Source organism: Camellia sinensis, chromosome 6 (genome assembly GCF_055761805.1).
Source record: "Camellia sinensis isolate YWXY chromosome 6, ASM5576180v1, whole genome shotgun sequence".
NCBI lineage: Eukaryota > Viridiplantae > Streptophyta > Magnoliopsida > Ericales > Theaceae > Camellia > Camellia sinensis.
In genome coordinates this window covers 141018093-141028371 of record NC_138966.1, presented here as the reverse complement: position 1 = coordinate 141028371, position 10279 = coordinate 141018093, and the positions used below count along the sequence as shown (strand labels likewise).

General features: G+C 31.9%; 1 long non-coding RNA gene across 1 annotated transcript; it reads right to left on the bottom strand.

The window, feature by feature from the left end:
- Positions 1 to 125: 125 nt before the first annotated feature.
- Positions 126 to 827, bottom strand: LOC145792410 (uncharacterized). The gene is made up of 3 exons (XR_014331811.1): positions 760 to 827; positions 545 to 667; positions 126 to 460 (listed from the first exon to the last, which is right to left on the bottom strand). It is a non-coding gene; the product is annotated as an uncharacterized LOC145792410 (long non-coding RNA).
- Positions 828 to 10279: the final 9452 nt, after the last annotated feature.

Sequence of the window (10279 nt, the reverse complement as noted above, 5' to 3'; positions counted from 1 at the left end):
TCATCGTTCTTGGGTGTAATAAAAAATGTACGCAAACATTCAAATCCCCACCAAACATGAATACATTAATACTAAACTCTTACCCCTTCTTGGGTGTAATAAAAAATGTCCATAAAAAAATTCAAATCCTACCAAACATTACAAATACATAAAAAATATATCCATAAAAATTATACAAATCCCACAAAACATTACAAATACATAAAAAAAATTGTCCATAAAAAATATCCAAATCCCACCGAACATAAAAAAAAATACACCCAAATCCACAAATATAATAACATCATCGTTCAGTGCAAGCCTTCCAAGGATGTCCATCCACACGACTGTCAGCAGGACTATGTGAGGCTTGTGACAGTTGGACTGCAGTACTATCTCGAAGCAATTTCTGAAACGATGTCGGAGTGGGATACAGTAAAGGCATTGAATCAGGCGGCATTGACTGAGGCATGTTATTTCCCTGCAATAGTGATACATGTATTAAACTTTTTTTAGAATCTATACTACATTTTCAATGTAAAGTATGTAACCAATTACAACTCACATCATATGTAGGATACATGACATGATGTACACTTGTACGACCCATGGCAAATGAAGGTTGAGATTGGGATTCAGGTCGAGATTGGGATTGAGGTTGAGAAATATAGGTTGCACGACCATCACCCTAAAGTAAACCAATGTAAAAAAATAAAGTATGAAATGAAAAATAGTAATAATGTATTTTCATTTTACAAAACATACAATATGAAATATTACCTCGGCATAATTAGTATGACACATGGCAAAAGAAAGTCGAGATTGGGATTCGCGACCATGACCCTAAAGTAAACCAACACAAATAAAAGAAGAATGTCCATCAAAAAAAATAATAATGTATTTTCATTTTTAAAAACATACAATATGAAATATTACCTGAACGTAATTACTACGACCCATGGCAAAAGGAGGTCGAGATTGACCTTGTGGAGTGTAAACACCCTAAAGTAAACCAACATAAAGCAAAGAATAAGACAATGCATTTTAAAAAAAATTCATAATGCATTTTCATGTTAAAAAACAAACAATATGTTATATTACCTCAACATAATTACTACCCATGGCAAAAGGAGGTCGAGATTGACCTTGTGGAGTGTAAACACCCTAAAGTAAACCAACATAAAGCAAAGAATAAGACAAAGTTCATAATTCCGTATGAGGTTCAATTTCCCTAACGTCTATGCATGTCAAAGGTAAACACCCTAAATTAAATATTACCTGTATCGAATGATTACCCATGTCGGAAGAAGGTTGAGATTGACTTTGATAAGTAGAAAAAGAACCATCCTACATGCATCACAAAAGACCAAAAATAATCAATATAACGCTACTAGTTGCAAGAATAATCAATCCATCAAATTAATATAAGGTTGCACACAATAGTAAAAATTACCTGACTAGAAATATTACCCATGGCAACAGGAGGTCGAGATTGACCTTGTGGAGTGTAAACACCCTAACGTAGTCCATTATCATTTGTGCATCCGCCCAAAATATGTTACTTATTTGCTCTTCACAATCTAATTGGACTGCATAATAAAAGGATGGATTTTCTAAACTTTTCTTACGAAAGTATTGCAACACACTACCCGCTTCTCCATATTCCAAATCTTTTTGTCTCTTCGATCTCAAGTAATTTTTTTGGTCCAATTTGGTGAAGCCAAGTGATGCTCTTCCACCAGATTCCCTACCAAATAGCTCATAAGCAGACCTAAGAGGAATTCCAGATTCTGCAGCCAATTCTACTTCAATTGCTTGGGTGGTAGATATTTTTCTTTGGGATGGCAACATATGAATGCACTCTTGAGGCACAAGATCATGATTATGATGTTCAACAAAATCAATGGCGACATATTTTCCTAAATTTCTATCCAACTTGATACTAAATCGAGCACGACAACCACACCTCACCTCTTGTCTCGGAAATTTTACTAGTGGATCTCGCTTGTCAATACCCCGAGTTCCCTCTTTGTAACATACAAAAGTCCATGAAGTTATTTCCTTAGTATGTTTGTTCTTGTGTGCATATAGCTTCTTAATACTAAAGCCCACCTTTCCGCCATAGGTATTATAAAAATCATATGCGGCTTGTTCAGAGTCAAATGACATGCCCAATTTTGGCTTCCAACCACAATTAGCCAACTCATTAACAACATTATTTTCTTCGATTACCTGCAATTCGATTTATAGGTTCAATGAATCAATTTATATTACTTCAATCTATTGGTTCAATGAATCAATGAATGAATTTATATTACTTCGATTTATAGGTTCAATGAATCAATTTATAGGTTCAATGAATCAATTAGCCAACATCAAATGTGAACTTATTTTGTTATGGGGAGTGGTTTATTAAGGTAGTTTTATTTTATAATTTTGTAAATCTCTTTGAAATGATGGACCAGATCATAGTTATAAATGATATCTTTTATACTTATTTTGTTATGGGGAGTGGTTTATTAAGGTAGTTTTATTTTATAATTTTGTAAATCTCTTTGAAATGATGGACCATATCATAGTTATAAATGATATCTTTTATATATAACTATCATAGTTATAAATGATATTGAAAAATCAATCATAGTTACTAATCACTCTTCTTTATAATTACTAATTTCTGAATTCACAAAATCCTTAATTATATATAAATCCTTAATTATATATAAAAATTAATATAGAGAAATGTATAGAGAAAAATTAATTATTTTATAATTTTGTAAATCTCTTTGAAATGATGGACCAGATCATAGTTATAAATGATATCTTTTATATATAACTATCATAGTTATAAATGATATTGAAAAATCAATCATAGTTACTAATCACTCTTCTTTATAATTACTAATTTTTGAATTCACAAAATCCTTAATTATATATAAATCCTTAATTATATATAAAAATTAATATAGAGAAATGTATAGAGAAAAATTAATTATTTTATAATTTTGTAAATCTCTTTGAAATGATGGACCAGATCATAGTTATAAATGATATCTTTTATATATAACTATCATAGTTATAAATGATATTGAAAAATCAATCATAGTTACTAATCACTCTTCTTTATAATTACTAATTTTTGAATTCACAAAATCCTTAATTATATATAAATCCTTAATTATATATAAAAATTAATATAGAGAAATGTATAGAGAAAAATTAATTATTTTATAATTTTGTAAATCTCTTTGAAATGATGGACCAGATCATAGTTATAAATGATATCTTTTATATATAACTATCATAGTTATAAATGATATTGAAAAATCAATCATAGTTACTAATCACTCTTCTTTATAATTACTAATTTCTGAATTCACAAAATCCTTAATTATATATAAATCCTTAATTATATATGAAAATTAATATAGAGAAATGTATAGAGAAAAATTAATATATACATTGGTATATTTGTATATTTGTAATGTCTGCAAATCAAAGCACTGGTAATGTGAAAAATTAATATATACACTGGTATATTTGTATATTTGTAATGTCTGCAAATCAAAGCACTTGTAAGTCTGAAAAATTGTATATTTGTAATGTCTGAAAAATTAATATAGCACTGGTATATTTGTAATGTCTGCAAATACATACAGACTGAAATAGAGAAATAGACTGAAATAGTGAAATAGACCGAAGATCTGAACTCATGTATACCTCGTCACAGCCAAACAAAATATATACAAATACAGAGATTGAAATATAGAGACTGACATATTTGTAATGTATACATTGATTATCCAAACAAAATGTAAATATAGAGACTGAAATATACATATATACATAACACAGAGACTGAAATATACCTCGTCACAGCCGGACTCGCGTCCCTCCGCCATCGTCGCGTCACAACCGGACTCGCATCCCTCCGCCATCGTCGCGTCACAGCCGGACTCGCGTCCCTCCGCCAACCTCTCTCCATTACCGTCGCCTCCGTCCACCATCGTTCTCCGTCTTCACAGATGGCGTCGAGGAGCCACTCTCCGTTCTCCAGCACCTCTCTTCTCTCTCTCTCTCTCTATCCAGCTGCGTGGTTTGTTAGGGCAAAACAGAGGAGATAGGGACGAAGATGAAGTCAAAATGATCAGGCGGGAAATTCGAATTTTTCGGAACAAAAAAAAAAAAAAACCAACTAAACAAAACGACGTCGTTTTTTCACTACAAAACGGCGTCGTTTTGTAGTGCTGCTGGAAAGAGCGGCCGAAGATCTGAACTCCCCACGCGGGGCGTCGAAACTAAGCGAAGAGGGATCCTTGCAAGAAGAATCGGGATTAGGAAGGGATTAGTGGCATCTTAATTCGGCTGGACATCTAGAAGATTTGTTTTTGTTTTCGTTTTTTTGCTTTGTTTTTTTTTGGATTCTATTCTCAAAAATAAATAAATAAAATAAAATAATACCAAATATTTTTAAGCAAACTGTTTGTGAAACCAACTTTCGAAATTATTTTTCCTAAAAATACTCAACACCCCTCCCCGTGGGGTTTATTCTGAATCTATTTCAAGGATTCGAATTATTCATATTATAAAATTCGTCTAGTAGATCATTTTAAAAAAAAAATCAAGTTAATCAGATATTTCTAAACCTATAACAAGATCATAAATTTTTTTTTTAGGTAAAAAAATTAACAACTATCATAATTTGATAATATTTTTAAAAATAACTAGAATCCGATCATGAGGTTATAAATATTTAATTAACTTAATTTTTTTCATAAATAATATATCGAACAAATTTTATAATATAAATAATTTAAATCATCATAATAAGCTTGAAACAAGTCACGGCAAACCTCACAACAATTGCTGTTATGACTAATGTAAGAGCAGCATCCCCGGATCTTCCTCATCAAATAATTACTCAAAAACAATAATTAAGGTTCTGAATTAAAATTAGAAATGTCTCTCACATTTAGGGTGGTGTACATAGGCAGAAACACATAATCCTGGCTTAAATATAAATTATAGTATAAAAAAATAAAATCAGTGTAAACAATTTTGAAGGGCTCCAATAATGCCTTAAGTTTCAAATAACTTAAGCTGCTTGTGTCTATGATTCCTATTTTATGAATCTATTAATCATGTGTATGAAGCATATTTTTTTGAGGGAGAATTTCAAAATAGTAGAACAGACCGAAAAAATAAAAAAAAATACAAAAACATGTGGGGTGCAATTGATTTTGTGATGGGGGTGCAAGTGAAAGGTTGTGGGGCTGCAAGTGTGACTTGTACCCTCCATGTTTGTGTAATTTTTTTTTCTCTCATTAGGTTGTAATTCCCTTTTATTTTATCTTCTATATCTATCTATACTATTATATATGTGAGCACTAGAATTGGTGTCCAAGTGTTTGGTGGTTTCTCAATCTATCTATTTATTTATCTACTCCTTTTGCCATGTGCTAAATTTTTATATTTTAAAATATATCTACTTATACTATTATATATGTGAGTATTGGACTTGATGTCGAAGTGTTTGGTGGTTTCTCCATCTACTACTTATCTGAATTACACACTCATCTCGTGTTCCACCAGCTAATATAAATAAATGGAACAACTAGCTCACCCAAAGCCCACCAATTTTGGGCTGACATGAATTCTAAAGTTGCTCTCTTGTGGGCTCAAAGGTCTAACAATCCTAACTTAGCTAATGCATTGTAATGTAAAACAGGCCGACCTGCCTAGTCCAATTATTCTGGGCTGGGTTGTGCTGTAGGTTTTCTGTGCCGGGCTATTTCTGACTCCATGGCCAATCACTGGGCCAAAATTTCATAGTGATCAAAACAATTCCATCTGAGCAAAAAAATATTTTTTGAAATGAAGTGACAATGCCATCACACTATCATCGGCAGTATCACCTCGATCTCTACACCACCATTATCACTTCAACTGGCCCCACCACTACCTCTATCCTATCATTGTCGTTGCCACCACGCTATCACCTCCACTGAAAAATACTTTAGACCTCTAAATTGTGAGTTCTAACCTGTGAATTCTACTGTGTGATTTGATATTTTGACCTTTGTTTTGTTTTTTTTGGGTCATGCTCCGGAGCTCTAATTAGAGCTGCAAAAGGACAGTTCTAATGAGCTGTTAACCAATAATAAAAAAAAAAAACAGTGAAGTAAAAGACAAAAAAGAGGGAAGAAAAAGACAAATTAATGCTCTATTAGAGCTCTTCTTTTAGAGGTCTAAATAATTTTTGGTTTTTTTTTTAGATTGTCACGTCACTAGTGTTCTTATTAGAGTTCTATTATTAGAGCTCTTAATCACCACTGCATCTCAACCTCTGCCCAATCTCACTAATACAACCATTAATATATTGATCTAAAAATACAACCATCATAAAAGTAAATATTTTCACTTAATTTTTTTTTTACCCAAACAAACAGAATGTACAAAAGAAGCCTATAAGCACCCCATTAACTGCACCATATATTACACAATTTGAGCAATAGTTTTAAAATTCATGATACAACAAAAACTCAAAACACAACATCTAATCTGAGTTGGTTGACAAGAGCTTCAACTGATACACCTACACTTGCCTATCAAAATCCAACTAAAAGGCATGAGAGGTTGTTTCTTAGCCCTCAATTCAGCCCTCTCCTCCAACTTCCTAATTTTTGCACCCAATCCACAAACATAATCCTGAGCCTTCCTTCCCTCATCAGTGTTAGAATAGTAGAGAGAGGGAGAGGAAAAGAATAATAAACTACTAAAATTTCAGTTGTTTGCGACGGTAAAATGCCGTCGCTAATACTCCTAATGCCGTCGCAAAATTTTTTTTGCGACAGCAAATGATTTTTTGCAACGGCAAGAGGGGGGTCGCAACTGAGGGGGTTGCAAAAGAGTTTTTGCGACGGCACAGTGCTGTCGCTAATGTTTTGCGACGACATTTTTGCCTTTTGCGATGGCACTTTGCCGTCGCTATTAATGTTTGAAATTTTTTGACTTTTTGCGACGGCACTATTTTACCGTCGCTAAAAATGTTATTTGAGATGGCAAAAAAAACCATCGCTATTAGTTTTTTTTTTTTTTGCGACGGCAGAACACTATTTTTGCGACGGTGTGGTGCCGTTGCAAAAAGTATTAAAAAAATGAAAATTTCTATTTTTTTGCAACAGTGTACTGCCGTCGCAAAAAGTATTAAAAAAATAATAAAATTTCTATTTTAAATAATAAAATTTTTATTTTTTGCGACAGTTTAGTGTCGTCGCAAAAAGTAAAACCTGTAACAAAATCAATAAAAATATTAAAATTTTTTGTTTTTTGCGACGGTGTATTGTCGTCACAAAAAAGAAAAAAAACATCCTACGATAAAATTATTAAAAATATTAAAATTTCTCCATAATAATTGCATAATAATATAAAAATTCCTGTATAAAAATAACAATTTCTCCATAATAAAATATTCTTCCATTCATAATTACACATCAACAAAATTATCCCACTGCATAATGTTCCATAATACATATATAATGTTTAAATACATGATTTTGTTTATAATTCAAAATAACATAAACCAAAATTAAATATTTTTCTCATCATTCTTCGTAGATAACAAAAACATAAGTTAACCACATTCTCCACAGGCATGCATTCCACAAGAAGCACACTCCTGTATGGGAAATACCTGAAAAATAAAAATAAAAATAATTAATGACAATATAATTATGTGTTAATGTTAATTACAAAAAAAAAAAAAACATAAAAATTTAACTATTATAGCATCAAATACAATATTTTTTTTGTTAGTCATCAAATCCCACATGGATAATTAAACATCTCAATCAAATACAAAAATAAAAATTTAACTACTATAGCATCAAATACAAAAAAACATAAAAATTATATTTGAAATCTGGCTCTATATCTGAAGAAAGCTAGTAAAGGCATCCAACACAAATATCTGAAGGAAGCTAGTAAAGGCATCCAACACAAATAAGACCCATCAAAACTTCAAAAAATACCCAAAAGATTCATAAATAAATAAAAATTTTAAAAATTATAAATACAACCCAATGCAAATCTACTGGAAAACAATAGCAAAAGGATACTCTCAGCATTTTCTTGGAAAAACAGAATGGTTGGGCCTGCAAAACCAACATCACTACTTTCTAAGCCTTGAAAAGTATTACTACTTGTTACAAGCCCAAAATATTTGCATAAAATACAAATAAGAAAGATATGGACACAATATAATAGGAAATAACCCGCACACGGTTATCGGTGCCATGATACAGTGATAACAGAGGTGATGACACAATATCTGCAGCCTTCATTCATGCTTCCACTAGGCCACACACACATATTTGCACTAATATAAATGATTTTCTAGGCTCGTCAGGTCATATGCGATGACATTCTAGAGGATTGGGCAAAATGATAATGTTAAACCAGTGTTATCTTCCCCCGTTGAAGTTTTAATGATACCTCCTTATATCAAACTCAATTCTTCATTGAATAATAAAACAATTCTAATAAGTAATCGACATGTCTGCATATCACAATAATTGTAATAAGCATCAATCTAGTTAGTCAGTCCAACAAGCCAAATTGAACAAGGTGATTTAGATAGAGCAAAACTTCAAATCTTCCTAGAATCAAAATTTGAAAGCAAACAAGTAAGGGAGCTGTTACTACATGCACCTATGAAGCATGGATATGAAAATTTGAAAGCAAACAAGTAAGGGAGCTGTTACTACATGCATCTATGAAGCATAGATATAAAAATTTGAAAGCAAACAAGTAAGGGAGCTGTTAAAAAATTTGAAAATTTGAACGGCTCGTATTTACAAGATTTATTAAGTAGATTATCTATTCAAAAAATCAATTGGACATAAGAAACCTTATAATAAGAGAACATTTGTTATTCAAAAAATCAATTGGACATAAGAAGCCTTATAATAAGAGAACATTTGTTTTTCAAAAAATAAATGATTAACATTATTTTTATAATTTTTTAAGAACAATTAGAACCCGATCATAGACTTACATCACCATTTTCGAAATCATAATCCTCTCTCATTTGCCTAGAAAATTCTCCTCGGAACCAATTCTGAGTTTTTTTCTTCTCTGCAAAATGCATTACCAAGGTTTGTTTTCATTGCTTCATCAATATATATCACACCTAGAGGCCATTATGGAGTGAGTAGATTGATGTACGACAGGGATGGTTAAGGGCATCTTTTTCTTGGAAGTTTGCTTGTATCTTCTACAGACTGATGTGTATATAATTGAAAAGTTTCCATAATTTAAGATTTGATTTGAGTTACTAGGAAGTCCCCAAAATTCTGTGGAGGGTAGGGGAAAATGTGAAAAGTTTACTACATACCTTCTTTGAAGGATTGAGTTTTTTGTGGTGGTATTCTTCTATCTCCGATGTTGCTAGCCTCTTCTTTATTATCCTGACCTACACCAGAAAATCTCACCCTAACAAAAGTGGTTAGTGATCATAAAACAAATTGGAAAGAGCACACGAATGCTATGACAAAATGAAAATAGCATAATTTTGTCCTTCAAGAAGTTATAGATGTTAGGGTAAAGTGGATCTTGATAAGTTTTGAGCACTAACCACTCGACCTCAAAAGAAGGGGTTCAGGGGGCTTGCATCCTACCCGAATTTTGAAGTATAGGTATTTATTGTATTCGATACTTGTGGCCTAATGCTCTAATTTCTATGTATTTGTAGTTGAAAGGAGATGGCTATCTCTTTTAATCTTGCGTAACCTTTCAACTTATAGTGAAAATTGTAACGATTGTAGATGTAGCCTTAATTTTTGAGTGAACTATGTAAATTTTATGCTCTTCGTGTGCAGTAAGTGTGATTTATCTAGCTTACATTTTCAACATACCTCTCTGTCTTTCTCAAGAATAGAAAATCATGGCTGCTCTGCTTAATAAACCTATGCTTTTGTTTCTTTCGTTCGCGGCTAGTTTATGGTTGTGTTGTCATTTCTCTGAGACTGCACTCCCACGTTTCCATCACCCCTTGAAAACCGATGGCTCCCTTAGCTTTTTGGTGGTCGGAGATTGGGGACGTAAAGGCCTTTTCAACCAATCTAAAGTTGCTTCTCAGGTCTTTCATTTTTCTTCCCTTAATTATTAATCATCAATTTTTTTTTTTTTTTCAAAATAAAAATATTGGATTTTTGAAATGTGCTATATATGTTTACTTCAGAATTTTCAGGAGTTATTTAATTTAATACCTTTGATAAACACTTGAATGGTATAAATGGAC